General features: G+C 34.3%; 2 protein-coding genes across 4 annotated transcripts in view; both read right to left on the bottom strand.

Moving 5' to 3' along the window:
* LOC123676121 overlaps nt 1-3,067 on the bottom strand; it is a 91,077-nt gene extending 88,010 nt beyond the window's left edge. The window contains exon 1 of the mRNA XM_045611837.1: nt 2,947-3,067. The gene's annotated coding sequence lies outside the window, so the exon portion shown is untranslated. The remainder of the gene's footprint in view (nt 1-2,946) is intronic.
* A 9,546-nt stretch (nt 3,068-12,613) lies between these two features.
* LOC123675243 (forkhead box protein O-like) overlaps nt 12,614-19,886 on the bottom strand; it is a 162,631-nt gene continuing 155,358 nt past the window's right edge. For all 3 annotated transcript variants that reach the window (XM_045610586.1, XM_045610585.1, XM_045610587.1), the window contains exon 7: nt 12,614-14,252. The gene's annotated coding sequence lies outside the window, so the exon portion shown is untranslated. The remainder of the gene's footprint in view (nt 14,253-19,886) is intronic.

Raw genomic sequence — 19,886 nt, forward strand, 5'->3', positions numbered from 1 at the left:
ATGATTCTTCATTTTTTATGGAACGAATTGAAAGATATTGATGAGGGCAGGGTTTATTTTCAACAAGACGGCACTGTTGCCATACAAAGAACGAAACAATCGACATTTTGCAAAAAAACTTTCCTCACAATTGGCCACCGAGATCCTGAGATTTGACACCTTCAGACTTTTTTCAAGCCACGTGAAAGATGAGGTCTATGTCAATGCTAAATGCTTCACAATCGATTCAAGACATCAAAGAAATAGAATTCAAGAAGTTATCAAGGACATTTTCTCTTGTTGATGAAATTGTGAGTTCAAGGTATTCAAATTTTTTATTCAGGTAACAGCTCAATACACAGTGGTCTGGGTGAAACACATAATCTGAAGCTTGTGTTGTGTAGCTCCACCCAGTATTAGTATTAATTAGTTCCTTGTATCGATTTGAACTTTGCAATAATTGGCAAAAAAGTCAGGTGATCTTCGTAAGAGACGATTACAATGATTAGTTTCTGACGAATAATAAAAAATATTTGAATCTGACATCGAAACACACCTCTAAAAATGTGTTTCCTCAAAGCATTATATTTATCCCCAGCAAATATCAATAAAACTCCGAAATTCTACATTCGACTGATCATAAGGCATTCCGCATAAAATTTTTGGCGGTAAACAGTAGCAATATAGTTTTTTACTACTCCGAAAATATGTGAGAAAACGTGCATCACGATCTCTTACATCTTTATCACCCTTTCTCAATAACATGAGAAACCGATATTCCTTTACAGTTCAATAATCGTGTCAGAGCTTTGTAACCGTCATAAAATTATGATGGTTTTGTTCTTCTATAGTCAACCACATAAATATTTGTTTTATGCACTTTGATCGTCATAGTACCGTTTTTAGTAGAGTACATTATATTTAATGGGATATCTTCTACTTTATTCAGTAACTCACCTTATATGAATTTTATTGTTACGATCATTTAATGCTGAGCAAAATTTTTGGTAATATATCTTGTCATAATAATTTTATCAGGGTCTCTACTAATAGTAAATTGTATTGGAAAAGTCTAAGTTGAGCAGAGTAGGAAGAATAAGTAAAATTCTCACATGAACGAAAAAGACTATTGTAGATACTACAAAATGGCGAATGCGCTTGAAGGAGGTCTTAATTGATTGTTTATATTTTAGTCAATAGCTATCTTAGTTGATTTTAGTCTTACAAAATAGTTTGAATGGGCAAACTTTTTTTTATGGTGATTTAGAATTCAGCACTAGGGAATAACGGTTGTTTTTTTTCGAGGTATATAACTTTAAGTCGAAATTACTGTTCAAGATGGCGACCGATTCAACAGCTGTTAAGTGATTTATTCTCAGTTTGGTTTGGCAATTCATCATGAATAGACTCACGCCTGAACAACGCTTGCAATTAGTGCAATTTTATTTCGAAAATAATGGTTCTGTGCGGAATAAGTATCGCGCACTACGTCCATTTTATTTTGTTTAGCGATGGAGCGTCAACAAACAAAACTGCCGCATTTGGAGTGAAGCTGATCCTCAAGTGTATGTCGAAACACCGTTACATCCAGAAAAACTGACTGTTTGGTGCGCTTTATGGGCTGGTGGAATCATTGGTCCGTACTTCTTCAAAAACGATGATGGCCAGAACGTTACAGTCAATGGTGATCGGTATAGAGCCATGATTACTAACTTTTTCATTCCTGAATTGAACAACCATGATGTCCAGGAGCTGTGGTTCCAACAAGACGGCCCAACATGTCACACAGCTCGTTCCACAATCGATTTATTGAAAGACATGTTTGGTGACCGCCTAATTTCACGTTTTGGACCTGTGAATTGGCCTCCAAGATCTTGTGATTTAACACCGCTAGACTACTATCTGTGGGGCTATGTAAAGTCATTGGTCTATGCGGATAAGCCACAAATCCTTGACCATTTGGAAGACAACATTCGCCGTGTTATTGCCGACATACGGCAACAAATGTTTGAAAAAGTCATCGAAAATTGGACGTCCAGATTGGACTACATCCGAGCCAGCCGTGGCCTATAATATGCCAGAAATCATATTTAAAATGTAATGCCACAAGATTATCTTGCGGATAAATAAAATTCATGTCAATCGAATAGTCCATTGTTGTTTTATTGCAATTTAAAGTTCTATAGCTCTACAAAAAACACCCCTTTACAAAAAGCATTGTAAACCTAAAATTTTTATGTGAACTGGTATTTTTTGAATTAAAGATCCTATATCTCATTTTCCTAATGAGAAGAGATCTTTCTCCTGACTTCAAATATATATACATACTTCGTTGAGGTTATCTCTGTCAGTTTTCGAGAAATAAAGATCCACGACTTAAATTGGCAAGTATCGATACATTTATAGAATATTTGAATACTATGCGATACTTTTTGTTAATCATGTTAATCAGGTAATGAGGTCACACAGCCCTGGAATCTTGCTATAAGATTGAATAAATGTGAATTTCAAATTACTCCAAGTGATAAAAGGACACATCAATAAATACTTTACAAGACACAACTCGTGATAGTAGATATATTTTTGAAGTTCCAAATCATTCAACATCAACGATAATTAATTCAAAAAACTTCTGGGCATAAAAATTTTCACTTATCCATATATTCTTGGATTGATTTTGACATTTTTGCATGTCTCCAAGAACTCAAGGCCAAATATTTGAAATTATATTTCCAATGTTTACTACAAGATAATAAACGAAATCTCTGAAGGAAGAAAGAACTGAAAGGAGACAAATTATTAAAACTTCTCATAGTTTCTAACTTCTTCAGGTAATAATTTCCCAAAATTTTCCCAATAAAACCAAACCTAATTAAAAATTTATTAAATCGAAGAATTTTGCATCCAATAGCACGCATACCAATAACCAACAAGAGCGAGCAAGAACCGCGCCATTCTACAACTTACCACTTCTCGCCAAAAAAAGTTATGTAAGCACAACACCACGTTAACCTGTACTGTTTAAAATTCAGTTAAATCCTGACCGCCGAGAGAAATATTCCCGACAGGACTAAAAGGGTAGTCTCGAGGAACCCGAAAATAAGGATGAAGATAAAACCAATCAGTGAACACTGTTGCGCAGATTCAACCAGTTTGAATTTGGTGCAGTGGTGACATCTTTCGGGTGGAAAATCAAGGATACTGGTGGTTTGAACGACCCGTTGCAATTAGGATTTGGTTACAGTTTTCTGTTTCTGAATTTGATATTATTGGGAAAGAAACCTGAAAAACTTTCGGATGCTTTACAGGATACTACAAATTAATTAATTTTTGTGAGAATTCTTGGATTCCATTATTTTCTTTAAGGAAATGAAGTAGATGAGTGCATTTGTAGTTGAAAAAACATTAATTCCTATCATTGATTTTTTTCACAGTTTTCTTTAGTTCTACAAGTTTCAAGATATCATTTCGAAATTGAATCTACAGATGACGCTCGTAATTCAGAATAAAAATCTCTCTTCACTTTTATTTGATGCTCATATGTATTAATAAACGAAAGTTTTTACCTTTTCGTGATAAAAGATAAAAAATAACTTTTCTGTAATATTTGTTACTGCAGTGCTCACTATCTCAAGAAATTTTCTGCCTCCTCGATTTATTCTTTTCTGAAATCAGTGAAATCCATTGTTCATGACAATGAACCGAACAAACATCATTTCAATTTCAAATATAGACCTTATACTGTGTCTAACTGAAAATGAAAGACATCATGAACAATGCTTTTAGAATTCAATTGTACCTCTGATTGCCGACGAATAAATTAATGATTAGTAATGCATTTAAAATTTTACGAAATTACCAAAATTTACAATATTTTTTTCCAACTTTTAATATTTTCATTGGTTATTAATCTTTTTCTTAAAAGATCATAAGTAGGGGATTGCTATTAGAATTTTTTGTTTTCGGGATTCTAGAACAACCCTGTTTATAAAATAACAATGTCATTTATTCGCATTCCGTATCCTACCATATTTTCTGTTGGTTGCATCATCAAATCCATGGAAAATTCGAGTAGAATATAAAGAAAAACTAATAGTTCAGTGACTACAAACCCGACCAACTTAAAATTTAGCGTTCAGATGTAAACAAGCTTGCTGAGAGATATCATGTTGATCTTCTCCCAAAAATTTTAGAAAACTCAGCAGAACATCGAAAAAAAAAATTATTCCATCAACTACAAATATCACTAGATTGAAATTTTTCAATTTGAATATGTAAAATAATCTTTTGAATACTCATGCCAAATCTCGTGGTTTAAGGTTTTCCCAACATTTTCATTGACATAATGGTCAGGATCAAATAATCTTCATATTCAGCATAGATTTTGAATTTCATTTCAAAAGTTGATCGGACATTCAACCACTTTATGGTAAAAACAACGATTTATTCAGACAAAAACGATCCGATTGGTCAATCAACGACTTTATTGGTGAATCAACGACTTTACTGAATAAACAACTAGAATTCGATCGAAAATTCAACGATTTGATCGAACAATCAACGACTTTAACAGATTAACAACGATTTGAACGGACAATCAACGACTTTATTCGACAATCAACGATTTGATCGGCGAATCAACGACTTTACCAGATGAACAACGATTTGATCGGACAATCAACGACTTTATAGGTCACTCGATGACTCAATCAGTCAATCAACTAATTGATAGCTCGATGACAATTTTGCGAAACTCCTTATTATAATTTTTTCTGCACATCCAATTTCTTCCCCGTCTGATGCCGCCCAACACGCCCAGCCTCCTTGATTCTTCCGTCCCGATTCATGTGCAAACGACGCCCCCGTCATTCTTCACCTAGAGCAATAAATCACTTTGCCATTCGCTAAAAATTCCGAAAGTTTTCAATTAGCCGATTAATTAAAGGACGCCTGCGTTAATTCTTAGGGCGCTTCCTAGACGTTGCAGCGCCACAAAAGGCCGAACGTTGGTATTGTGGCGGAAGTGACGGTGACTGATTATTCCTGGCGGGCATGAAAGGAACCAGAAGAAAAATGGGACGCAGAAACGTTCTCCGATGATGCAGTTTCGTTGCTGCAAGTTGGGGATTCTTTTTATTATTCCCACTATTTTTTTTTTTTTTTTGGGTGTAAGGTGGTGAATGATGTTCTTTATATACCATATTTTTACGTGATTATTTTTTCTATAAAGCAGGAAGCTTCTTTTTACCTGCAGTTTGCGAATATTGAACCGAAAATTTAAACTATTAGGTATTCAATGACGAAGAATGACATATATGTATTTATTTACAGCACTAAAAAGAAGAACTTGAAACCGCAGGGTCCACTCTAGAGGGGCGGCAAAGATTGGAGGGAGGCATTTTCTACTTCTTCCAAGAATTAGGAATTTCTAGAAGAATGGATTGGAAAAATGGCCATATGTTTCACATATCCACTCTTCCACTTAATTTTTGTATTATCTTTCATTTTGTTCTGATTGATAGTGATTTAATTTATGTTTCTATTTCAAAAAAGTTGATATTTTCGATTCTTTAATACAATAAGTTTAATACACAAAAGTGTTTTTTGCGAGGTTTCTTCTCAGTCCATCATTTTTTTTATTGACGTGACACTGCACAAAGAAACTGCTAAAAATCAAGTAGCTTTGAAACGATTCAAGTATTTGCTAAATAAATACTTGACTTGAGATTGAAAAACTACTACTTGACTTTAGCTTGACTTAAAATGAAGTCAAGCTCAAGACAAGTAGCTTGAAAATCCGTGAATCCCTTATCATCAGGTCAGTTCAAGTAATTCAGAAATTCTTCAGGTGATTGGAATTATAAAACTAAAATCTATTTGAATATCAAAGTGAAATGAATAAAGGCGATAGACACACTTCAAGAAGTATTTTTGGTGTTAACTGAGCACAATTCTTTCAACTTAGACGTTCTTATTCATAACTAAGCAAAACTTTCAAATGTTGACAATGAAGTTCGATTACTTCATGGACACCCCTCGTACAACCATAATTCCAGTGTCCTCTGGAAGGTCACTCGAGTTCAATCCTCATCATAGTGGCTAATTCACCCCATCCCCTGGTCAGATTTATCGCCTCAGAACTTCGCGAACGAATCTCATATTCCACTTTACAGCTTTTATGGAAATTGAATTTGGTCGAATTTTTAATTAAATTCAACTCACCGTGTCTCGACTCCCAGTCTTCCTAAAAGGCAACGGTTCCAAAACTTGGATAAAGTTTGAACTCGAACTGGGGGGAGTCGCCAAAATTGTAATTTCATTTAAGACTCAACTAGTACGCCCATAGATCTACCTTGTAGGTAGATCAATATATCCTGTAGATCTACCTAATAGGTAGATCAATGTTGTCCATAGATCTACCTTGTAGGTAGATCAATGTTGCCCACAGATCTACCTTGTAGGTAGATCAATGTTGTCCATAGATCTACCTTGTAGGTAGATCAATGTTGCCCATAGATCTACCTTGTAGGTAGATCATCATAGCCCATAGATCTACTTTTTAGGTTGATCAATATAGCCCATAGATCCATATTTTAATTCATTCATAAATACTTCCATATCTCCTGTAAAATCGATATCGCACTGAGATAAAGCGAGATACTAAGGATTCATGAATATACGTGTGAGTAACCCGCATCTTGTATGTAATTTGAGGATGGGAATAATATCGAATAATTCCTATCAAGTGACAATCAACTCGACCCTTTATAAACTGTATATTTACATGAAACATCCTGTATATAAATGAAAAAAAAACCTGAAGCTTATAATCCGATGGTTCAATATTTCACATTTCTGCATAAAAATCTAATTGGTACTCGAAAATAATACACCCTGTATATGATCGTCAGTCGCTTACTGTATATCTTCAACAATTATGCAAAAAAAAAAATATCCTGGATCTAAGATCTCAACTATCAGATTTCAACAGGTTTCATTTCTCCAGAGTCGTCCAATTGGAGGTCGAAAATTGTGGACTCTGTATAAAAAATATTCATCGCACGTATATCTTCGCAAATTATGCAAGAGAAAACAAATCTAAAGCTCTTATTCCAATTTTCAGATTTCATAAGGTCTCGATTTTCCAGAAATGTATAATTGGCGCTTGAAAATTGTACACCCTGTATAAGATGGGAAGGAGGGAATTCCTATTATTTTAAAAAGACCACTGAATTCCTCACCCTGTAAAAATTTTAAATATATGGGTACTGCATATCTTCACGAATTATCTAAAAGTCGACTAACACGAAACTATTAATCTAGTTTTCAGATTTTATTGAGTCTAATTTTTCACAAATATATAAATGTATAATTGTTAATCAATTATCAAATATTTCCTCAATGATTTCCTCCATGAGAAAGAATACCTGAACTTCTAATTGCCACTCGAAAATAATACACCCTGTATATAATCGTCAATCCCTACCTGTATACCTTCAAGAATTATGCAATGAAATGATAACCTATAGAGCTAACATGTCAACTATAAGAAAAGTTTTCAGTTCTCCAGAGACATCTCGGAAATTGGTACTCGGAAATAGTACACTCTGTATAAACGTTAATCTAGCACGTATAACGGAAAAATACCATCATAAAAGGGCGGTACATACAGTTCCAGTCTATTATTCTCTTGAATATCTCGTTTAAAACTCCTCAAATATCCAAATGACTCCTGTACCTAGAGACTTCTGTCAAACCAAGCTTTCCACTGACACAAAACGATTCCTCTTGAAAATATCATCAAATATTCATGGAAAAAAGGATAGAAATCGTATCTGAATTATCTTTTCTTGAATATTTCCTCTCGATTCGTCCAAATTTCAACATTTCCATTAAAATATCATCTGACGTTTCATTAATGATTTCGACGATTTTATGAATAAGCACAGAATTGGTTGAAACGTCAGAATATTTCGAATAGATTATTAAATAGAAATCATTCACACAGTTGACTAAAAAAACTTTGATCCATTTCATTATTCCAAAGCATTCACCGCCAAATAATAAAAGAATTAATAACTGGAAGAAAAATAAAAAAAATATATCGACCGGCTGAGATTTGAACTTCCAGCGCATAGACACCACTCCACGACGGTCCGTATCCCTAACCACCCGGCCACAACGCCTTTGCATTAGGTGCATTTGTGCTTCTTATAGGAAAAATGTCAAAATAACTGGTGACAGAGATTCTATAAGTTGATGAATTTTCATGAATTTCGTTTAAAAAATTGTTAAATATAAAGGAAATCGAATTAAAATATCTCTACCTACCGATTTCCTTGCCTTAAAATGCTGATATTTGTTCAAAATGATATATTTACGTATGTCCTTGACAATTCACATGAAACGGAATGCTTCAAAATTTGACGAATTTCCATGAAAATCTCAACAAAACGTAAAAATACCATCATAAAAGGGCGGTACATGCAGTTGTACTCTATTATTTCCTCAAATTTCTCGTTAAAAACTTCTCAAATAACCAACTGACTCCTGGTAGAGGCTTCTGGCAAACCAAGCTTCCCACGGACTAAAAACGATTTCATTCGAAAATATCATCAAATATACATGGAAAAAGGGATATAAATCGTATCTGAACATCTTTTCTTGCATATTTCTCGATGCGTCCAAATTTCAACATTTCACGGCATGAATAAATTTTGACATTTGTCGTCTTCTGTCCAAGTATTGACTTATTGCAGCTTCTAAAATTCGAAAAGCATCCATCGGGGCATATTTAGTATCGATATTTTAGTCAAATATGGAATTTCTGTAATTGAATCGATATAATTAACTGAATTGATCATTATTTCCGGTTCGATCGACAATTAGAAATATTCTAGAAACGTCAATTGCCGCGGACGTTGCTAGGCCCGTTGCTACCCAAGGACATCGTAGTATTTTCCTATTGGTCGTTCACGTCGACGTGAATCTGGAAATTCGTCGGGAAATTTCCCAAACTTTATCCGTTCATTCCCAGGTAATCCCGAAAAATCGGGAAACGGGAATATCCGCGTTAGTTAATTCGACATTTTCTCTTTCTTTCCGTACTTTTAGTTTTTCTCGTATCTCTCCCAGAGCCGAGAACACTCGACCGCAAAATCGGTCCAAAATCGTTCGATTTTCGGTGGGAGGAGCGCTTACGAGTTTAATATAGTATAGACTAGTACACGCCGTAGATCTACCTTGTAGGTAGATCAATATATCCTGTGGATCAATAAAGCCCATAGATCCACATTGCCCATAGATCTACCTTGTAGGTTGATCAATGTTGCCCATAGATCTACCTTGTAGGTTGATCAATGTTGCCCACAGATCTACCTTGTAGGTAGATCAATGTTGCCCACAGATCTACCTTGTAGGTAGATCAATGTTGCCCATTGATCTACCTTGTAGGTGGATCAATACAGCCCATAGATCTACCTTTTAGGTTGATCAATATAGCCCATAGATCTACTTTTTAATTCATTCATAAATACTCCCATATCTCCTGTAAAATCGATATCGCACTGAGATAAAGCGAGATACTAAGGATTCATGAATATACGCGTGAGTAACCCGCATCTTGTATGTAATTTGAGGATTGGAATAATATCGAATAATTCCTATCGAGTGACAATCAACTCGACCCTTTATAAACTGTATATTTACATGAAACATCCTGTATATAAAGTTTTTGTTGAAACACATAGAAGAAACTTAAAATGACAATCAACATGTCTGATGAGTTAATGAATTATGCATTGGAAAAATAAGCAAAAGCTATAATCTCAATTTTCAGATTTAATAATTCAGAAATGGCTAATTGCCACTAAATTGTACACCCAGTATAATTTTGAATCAATTATAATATATTTCCTCACAAACTATGAAAAAAAAACCTGAAGCTTATATTCCGATGGTTCAATATTTCACATTTCTGCATAAAAATCTAATTGGTACTCGAAAATAATACACCCTGTATATGATCGTCAGTCGCTTACTGTATACCTTCAACAATTATGCAAAAAAAAAATAACCTGGAACTAAGATCTCAACTATCAGATTTCAACAGGTTTCAGTTATCCAGAGTCGTCCAATTGGAACTCAGAAATTGTGCTTTCTGTATAAAAAATATTCATCGCACGTATATCTTCGCAAATTATGCAAGAGAAAACAAATCTAAAGCTCTTATTCCAATTTCCAGATTTCATAAGGTCTCGATTTTCCAGAAATGTATAATTGGCGCTTGAAAATTGTACACCCTGTATATAATCGTCAATCCCCACCTGTATACCTTCAAGAATTATGCAATTGAATGATAACCTATAGAGCTAACATGACAACTATAAGAAAAGTTTTCAGTTCTCCAGAGACATCTCGGAAATTGTACACTCTGTATAAACGTTATTCATCGCACGTATATCTTCGCAAATTATGTGAGAGAAATCTAACTTGAAATTTCAATTTTCAGATTTCATAAGTTTTCAATTTTACAGAAAAGCATAATTGGCGCTCGAAAATTGTACACCCTGTATAATATGGTCAATTTATCGAAAAACCTCCAATAGGCAACTTGAAAAAAAACAATGTATAATCGTTATTCTTATATGTACTTTAAAAATCGGAAAAACATAATTATATGTGTATACTACGAAATCATTCACACAATAGACTAAACAAAAAATTGATCCATTTCAATAATCCGAAGCATTCACCGCCAAATAATATAAAAATTAATAACTGGCGAAAAATTAAAAAAAAAAAATTATCACCTGCTGCAAGATTTGAACTCGCAGACCTCAGATTGTACGACTACATCCCTAACGACCCGGCCACAATGCCTTTGCATATTTAGGTGCATTTGTGCTTCTTATACGAATAATGTCAAAATAACTGGTGACAGAGATTCTATAAATTGATGAATTTTCATGAATTTCGTTTAAAAAATCGTTAAATATAAGGGAAATCGAATTAAAATATCTCTACCTACCAGTTTTCTTCGCCTCAAATGCTGATATCTTTCCAAAATGATATATTTACCTTGACAATTCACATGAAACGGAATGCTTCAAGATTTGACCAATTTCCATGAAAATATCAACAAAACGCAAAAATACCATCATAAAAGGGCGGTACATACAGGTGTAGTCTATTATTTCCTCAAATTTCTCGTTAAAAACTTTTCAAATAACCAAATGACTCCTGTAGAGGCTTCTGGCAAACCAAGCTTTCCACTGACACAAAACGATTCCGCTTGAAAATATCATAAAATATACATGGAAAAAGGGATATAAATCGCATCTGATTCATCTTTTCTTGCATATTTCCTCTCGATTCGTCCAAATTTCAACATTTCCATTAAAATATCATCTGACGTTTCCCATTTTCATTCTGTATTTCGACGATTTCATGAATGAGCACAGAATTGGTTAAAACGTCAGAATATTTTGAATAGATTATTAGATTGATCCTTGATTTTATTATACAGTTATTCATATTTCAAATAGTTCTATTCATCAAGAGCCCTCTAATGGACACGGTAAAAATAATATAAAACCTAAATATTCTAGAAACGTCAATTGCCGCGGACGTTGCTAGGCCCGTTGCTACCCAAGGACATCGTAGTATTTTCCTATTGGTCGTTCACGTCGACGTGAATCTGGAAATTCGTCGGGAAATTTCCCAAACTTTATCCGTTCATTCCCAGGTAATCCCGAAAAATCGGGAAACGGGAATATCCGCGTTAGTTAATTCGACATTTTCTCTTTCTTTCCGTACTTTTAGTTTTTCTCGTATCTCTCCCAGAGCCGAGAACACTCGACCGCAAAATCGGTCCAAAATCGTTCGATTTTCGGTGGGAGGAGCGCTTACGAGTTTAATATAGTATAGACTAGGACAGGTATTCGTTTATGTGTATGCGAGTGAGAAATGTTTCATCTCGAATTTTGAGGAATTTAGGAGATTGTTGGCGATTCTAGGACTTCCTGAGATCAGATATAGATCTGAAGACATTGAATAATATAAAAAAAGTAAAAACTTATTCAAAATAATACAGAATAGAGCTCTAACGAAGATCGACTGCAGATAAGTTAAAATATCGAACTGTCTGAAATAACTGGGCTGTCATCGAAGGTGAGTAGCGATAAACCAGTTTTTCTGGACAATGCCTGAAGAGGTCATTTTAAATTGGAGTGAGAAATTTTTTGATTTAATATTTTTGGGTGACCCATATTGTCATTTAAGTTTTTTTTGATTGGTTTACCACCTTGCTCAGGAAGTTTATTGTATACATAAAAAAGGGTTTTGCAATACCTATTTATGAATGTACTCAAGTATTTTTTGCACGGGTTATCAAAACCCATAGTGCTAGTCTAATGCCACATGATAAAATATTAATCGTGGTAAGAAATATTTAATTTATATATATATATAGCAATATATTCTTTCAATCTCCAGAAAATTCGTCATCAGTTTCTGTTATAACTTTTCTTCAATTTGATATTTCAAAGAATAAGGATGTTTTTATCCAGCTTCAAATTTTCATTTCAATATCTGCAGAAGGTTGAGGGTTATATAAACAAAAACACTTGTAATATATGTCTTTAGTTTTTATTTTTGTGAACAGCAATATGTGAATTTATAATATTTATATATAATTTTCTTAAAATTAGTATTCATGTGTTACAGATTTCAAAAAAGAAAAAAAAAAGAAATGGAGGCACCTGACATAGCTATCACTGTAGTTGTGCACTGTAGTGCGAGTGCTTCATAAGTACAGTACACTCATCAGTTTCATAAAGATAGTTTAACACCCAAAAACATTATCGAATATCGTTTCAGTATAAATTCCATGATCACACAAAAATAGTTCGTTGTTTTCTCAACCTCTTGCTTGAGTCGAAAATTCGTTAAAGTGTTGACTTGATCCTTATTTTAGTTTTTAAGATGAAAAAATAGTTTTTACAAATTGACATCTTCGTTAATGGGTTCATTTAATTGACTAAGTTGGAGATGTTCAATTTGAAACAAATCCAAAATTTCAAATCAGTATCTCGTTTACAAAATACATATAAAATCAAAACTTTATATTTTTCGAAAAAGTAAAAATGAAGTGACTCCTCGAAAAACGGAATTTTTTTTCAGTGAGATAAAATAAAAAAGGTAGCGCACTGCCTCTATAACAAACTGAAATTAAAATGACGCGGCTTCAACTTTTGGTGATGAACAATTCTAGGTGCTCTTCAGTCGCACATCACTACAAAAACAGTGATGAGAATCGTTCTCGGTTAATACATTGAATAATTTTCTACGATCTAAAAGTAAAAAATTACAATAAATGAAACTATAACGCTCAACCATAGAAGAGACCTATCTTCATGACCAGAACCGATATGGCGAAAATGAAAAGGATGATTAAAAAATTCAGGTTTCGAAAACACAAATTAAAAGAAATAATTTCCAGGATAACCAACTTTTTGTAAATCATACAAAAAAAATTTAAATTACGATAAAGGTATAAAATTATATTGACAAGTTTTTTTTTTAATTTTTGCCATTTCGAAACCTGTAAATGGTTTAAAACTAAATCAACAAAAGGTACGCGAAGCACCTAGAACCTAAACACTATGTACAACAATTACTCTTCAACATTCAATTGGCAATGCTGCATCTTCACTATATTTCATTATATCATGTTTTATATTACACTATATATAATAATTTTGCCTTATAATATACATTATAAATTTAAAAAATTTGCCTATCAATAATAACAGAAATGTCGATTGCAGCTGCCACTTAAGGCTGTTTCAGATTGCAAATTATTACACTCAAAAATTTATGCAACCGTGGAAAATCACTGACAGGAAAAAATTGAATGGGCCACAGAATCAGAAAAATTGGCGATGAAATTCTTCTTGTCTTTGATTTTCCAAACGAAAATAATTAAAAATAAACACATCAAATGTCTGACAATGGCACCTAAGAAATGAGAATTAAAAGATGTGAACATAACATATTACATTCGTTTTCAACAAGTCTCCCTTACGGAACATAAAAAAATAAGCAAATATAGAATATTTCTGTACAAACAATTAATATTTATTGATGAGCATAACACGAGATCATAACAACGTTACATCCTTACATTTCTTTCAACAGATAAAATATCTGATGGACTACAGGTATCTTCTTAAACTCTGCTACGCATCAACAAGCTCTAGATTTTGTCGATCCTGAAACAAACAAAAAATCATTAGTACTTATAAATATGATGTAGAGGAATGAATTTATTCAAAATAGAGGGTGGTCTAAATAAAAAAAAATTTAAACATTTCGAGTTATTTTCTTATGCAGATTCGACATTTCCTTAAGTGGGGTGGCGACCATTTCAAGAGTCTCAAATGGCAGTAGCAGTGGAATGACATTATAATAAGGTTTTGTAATTTCATTTATGCATATGCCAGAAAAAACTCTGTGAACAACTACCATCACAAGGACGAGATAAAATTATTTAATATATTCTTATACATGGAACAAAATTATCAACACACATAATTCGAATTGTCTAACTTCCAATCATTTGACTTGAGGGCAAATATTTTTATTGTTTCTCATTCGAAAACAAGGAACATAATACCACTTCGAATCTAGACAACTTTGACTATATCTTCGTATATTTCCTGCTCAATTTACATATCCAAACCACGAGAGATGCCAGAATTATTGCCTGATATGAAAAATATGTAAGAACCAAGATTTACATGGAAGTGAAATTTCCACATCCTGACTGAAACTTACATAAGTCTAGAGAGGGCGGTACAGAGTGTTTTCATTGCAGGTTCCTAGCTGTATCGCTAGGGTTTGATTTCCTCTGTTTTCTCCATAGATATAGCATAATTTCCGCATCTAGAATTCAAATGAGAATACGCGCAGTAAATTCTGCATTTTATTCGAGTTCAATGTAGTGAGAAATGTGGATTTTTATTAGTTCTACCTCGACGGTTTAGCTATATATTTATGGATGATGAGCGAGGAAGAATAAATTCAATTCGGAGTCATTCGATTGAACGTTATCAATTCAGATTTAGAGTTTTTTCTAGTATGTGACATGATTGAAAAAGGAGAGTATGCATAGAAAAAGATCCACCTTCCGAAAACTCTGACAAAATTTATGTTTATGTAAAAAATATATCCTGAAATTTAAGATAACTATGACGTGAAATATTTGTTTTTAAAAAAATCTTTGATGTTACATTATGATTTGAATCCTCGACAGAAAGATGAGCTTGGAGCTTGAAGCTTTCCAGACAGGGTTCAAGTTATTTGGCTTGATGAATCCCTACAAGTACTAAAATTGGGTATATCTCATGGCAGTGTCTTTGGTCCTATTCTCTTAATTGTGCATTAATTTTTTCTCGAAGTAGATACATTATAAGTGATGAAATAAAAAAAATCCTCTCCAATAATCCATCAAGGGATAGTTGTATTTATAATCCTATCAAATATTCGTCAAGAAATAATCATTTCGTTTCCCTCTGTACCACTTAACAAGCCATAAAAATGGGAATTGAATTCCTCTATTATTGCTCCGCTAGGTTCACCTTAGCGAAGGCAGAAGCCCATTTGTGGAAAAGCAGCATCAGATGGACGAAATAATTATTTCTGTGAGATTTCAAAGGAACAGAATGAATCCCAACATAAAAGCCATCGTATTGCGACTCCAATAGAGAGCGATGAAATTTTTGTACAAAGGATTTTTTTAAGGTGTCTTGTGGAACGGTTTATTTCAACCTGTGAGGCTTCTTCGTGGAACGCGGTATTTGATTGCTTCATACTCTGAGAAAAGGGGGTTAGGTTAATTCAAGGAAAGTTCCGGATTTTCTGAGATAAGATTTATGAAGAGATTCTACTGAATAATGAAATATGCAGTTTATTCTTCGATTCGAAACTTAGCAAACAGAACGAAGGATTTTTTAGATAGATGTACTGGAAAAAAATACCAAGTTGCGAAATGGCGGAGGCGCTAGTGACAGAGACTTTGGATCTTTATATACTTTGATTTCATTGTATTTTGTTTTCGATTCTGATAGTGAATACTAATATTTTGCATTAAAAAATTGATAGACTTATTTCTAGCTATATCAGTAAATATTTCAGAATTTTCATTCGATTAAAAGCGTAAAAATGTATCTAGATGCAGAATGGCGGATGCACCCCGAAACTTCTTCAACCAAGTTTTCCAATAAGACATCAAAAAATACAGTCATTTCCAACCATATTCTCTTCTTTTAGAAATCGACTTCTAGGAAAGAGAAAAATATCGACAGGATCCAAAACAAGGCAATGCAGAGTCAACAATAGTGATAGAGTATAAACATATTTTTGAAGATACAATAGTAATTTACGTAACAAGTCCGGAAAATAGGGTTTTTTTGGATGAATAGACAAAATTCCAGGACGAGCGTAAACGAGTCCTGGAAGTCTGTGAGTCCAAAAAAACCATTTTCGGGCGTGTTGCGTACAATATTTTTTCGGCAACCATGTAAAATAACACTATCGCTGCTGTTTTCAATATTTTATTGCGATTGCGATCAAAAAACATGCAAATTTTTGACAACTAATTTCATATGAACTGTCAGCCGTTATCTCGGTTGCTATGGATTCTATGATTCTTTTCCGGCCTAGTCCGGGAAGTACGTACTTTCCGGACTAGGCCGGGAAATGCTACTTTCTCAGAGAAAAAGCGTCCGGGAAGTGAGCACTTCCCGGACGGTTGCCGAAAAAAGCTATTTTCATCATATGTTCATTTTACAGTGTTCCTTAATTGCCAGTGAGAATGAGAGAATCCTTGGATAATTAAAAAAAGTCCTATAAACGCTTTGTTTTTGAGATACAGGGTGTGTTTCTAGTAGTCCTACTTTTTTTATGATTATAACAGTTTTTCGAATGTTTGTTGTACATATTTACTAGATTGGGTGAATAATTACCGAAACTATAATGAAATTTATTCATCACAGCTTATTTACTGGATCTCTATAATAATTTGGATTTTCCTGAGAATTATTAGAGAATTGTTCGAATTTCTTTTCTCGAAATCGGTTTAGCAGATACATACACATGCATTTCTCTAAACTACCAATGGTCCACCAAATGAAAATTCTAGAGGAACTGTTTCAGAAAGATATTTCCCTGTCGATTTGCATTCAAAATTAGCATTCCACATGATGAAATCTTCAAATTGAAACATCTATGCAAAATTAAGTTGGATATCTTCAAATCTTGAAGTAATGCTTATAGGACTTTTTGTTCTAGAAATGATTCGAGAAATCTGCATTTTTCGTTTGTGCCTCCAATTTATGAATACTTCAGTAACATCTACAAATGAATTTCAGATCAGAATAGTATATTTTCTACCTAGCAACTTCTCTAACAGATTTCAAACATTTTCAGTGGTTGAAGTAGCCAAACTCATGTCTCTATATGAAGGTTCCTCAACAACCAAATTTGTTTATTAGATATTTCTAATCTCAGTATTGGTCACTGTTTCTTGAGGAAAATTATATGAAAATGGTTGAAAAAGATTAAACAAGATGCAACAATATAATTTGAAATTTCCTCTGCTATACAAGGTTATATACTTGATGATCAAGTTCTTGACTTCCTATCATCGCATTTTCTCAAAATCATCCCCTTTAGGTTCAACTGGCCTCTTCCACAAGAGAAAATATCAATATAGAAGAAACTTTGTATCAAAACTCTCCAAGTTTCGTAAGAATCCTTACACTTCCTGCTTATATAAAACTCATAAAAAAAATTGAGTTTCTCCATTCAAATTTCGGCAAATCCCACAATCCAATTTGTTTATTTTCAACCCGCTAATACTCGATAATCCTTCCGAACGAGCAAAATTTGCCCAAAACCTGACGAGCATAATACGCTTTTCACTAAATTAGATCGACGACGATTCCTGCGGAACTTCCAACCGTAAAAACTCCGCAGGACCAATCGGAAAGCGCGGAAAAACTTCACACACAACAAGGTGGAACGGTTCGAACTTCTCCCATAGCGATATACATAAAACCGACCCCAGATATTAAAACTTTTTTATCGGAAAGCCCGACCATCTACGAAATTTTACCATTTGCTACCTAATTTCCGGTTGGAATCGATACCAGGCCAATTGTTATTAACGACGGAGTCACTCTCTAAACGACAGTTTTATTGTGGCTTCTTAAGATAACTGTAGGCAATAATGGGTAGTTTTTCTACGTCCCCGGGGGCGTAGTAAAAACTAAGGACGCTGCTGGCCGTCGGTGGCGCCGAGCCGTGGCGCCTAGGGCATCGCCGTCGCGATGGATAGGCCAGTGGCGGGTTTACCTTTTACCTAAAGAAGCATATCTTACCTAATCCGTAAAAACCGAAGGACCCTACCTCAAGCTATGATATATTGCTGGAATTTTCATCAAATAAGCTATCTAATAGCTGCAATAATATACTGGGTGTGCCATGTGAAATAGAATAAAATATGATTTTATTTCCCAAATACTTGATAGTTACAAAAAAGTAAAATACAAAGAAAAGGAAACAAGTCAAAGTTACAACAACCACAACATTAACACTACGAGATAATCTTTTATACATAAGAAAGTAGTAGTCTGTTTACGGTATAATAGGAAATTATAGAGATCTGAAGATGTTCTAGGAGGAAAGATTATTGTCTCAAACACCAACATGCAAATTTTCAGCACGAAATGATGATTAGTTTTTCATTTGGCAACGAAAGGTTTTGATATTGCAGATATCCAATGAGAGGAAGAGAGATGGAATCTTCTTGGTTGAATAAAGAAGTATGATCCAGTCATTGTAGGCGTGTAGAGAGAGACAGAGACTTGCCAGTAGTCAATTTAAATACAGAGTAGAAGCAGAGGAAAGCTCAGAGATTAAGCCATCAGGGCTTGCCAAAGAGCAGAAGAAGAGCTAAAAGGCTACCAAGAAGGCTGCCGCTCCACCCAAACCCAAGGCTACACCTAAACAGAAAGCAGCGAAGAATGTAGCAGAGGCTGCACTACGTGTTGGAGGCAAACGTTAAATTGAGATCCTTCAACTTCAACCTCTTAACGAGAGTGAACATAACCCCTTGATTTTGAATAAGGATGAGGGGTGTTGCGATAACTAATTTTGAAGATCGCATCGAATACTATCTGACCCCAAAAATTCGCTTCAAAATATCCATTGATAATGAAATAACTGCGAAAATAGTGAAAGAGGCAATGTGGAATTTATCTCAAGAATATTATTCGTATCGGAAACATTTCAAATGTATTCAGTAGTAAGTTCTCTTTCATTTTTTTACCTGTCATTTCGTTATCGATAGAAATTTTGGAATAAAATTTCAGGATCAGATAGTACTCGCTAAGATCTTCAAAATGAGGTGTAGCAATACCCCTCATGCCTATTCAAAAACAAGGGGTTGCACTCACCCCTGTTAGGGGGTTGCAGTACCGGAGATGCAAAGAGCGGAAAAGTTGTTAACCCTCAATAAGAAATTGACGGATCCGAGCGATTTTCCACATTTTCATTTAAAATCCGGAAAATCGAGGTGTTAAGTTTTCGTTGGACCGCACTGTATACGGGAATTTTTGCGGTACGACAAGGCTCCTATTTTTTACTATTAAATATACTACTCTAAAATTCTCTTAGAACCTAAATGAACGTATATTCAACATTAAATCTCAAAAATCGAAAAAAGAATGGAGCGGCTTCCCTGCGTCTCAAGGCCTAAACCCGCCACTGGGATATGGAGATCGGGCAAGTGAAAGCTCCAAGGGTGGACGGGAGGGATGAAACCTCGAGAGTGCGAGGGTGGA

The sequence above is a fragment of the Harmonia axyridis genome, chromosome 3, assembly GCF_914767665.1.
Source record: "Harmonia axyridis chromosome 3, icHarAxyr1.1, whole genome shotgun sequence".
Classification (NCBI taxonomy): Eukaryota; Metazoa; Arthropoda; class Insecta; order Coleoptera; family Coccinellidae; genus Harmonia; species Harmonia axyridis.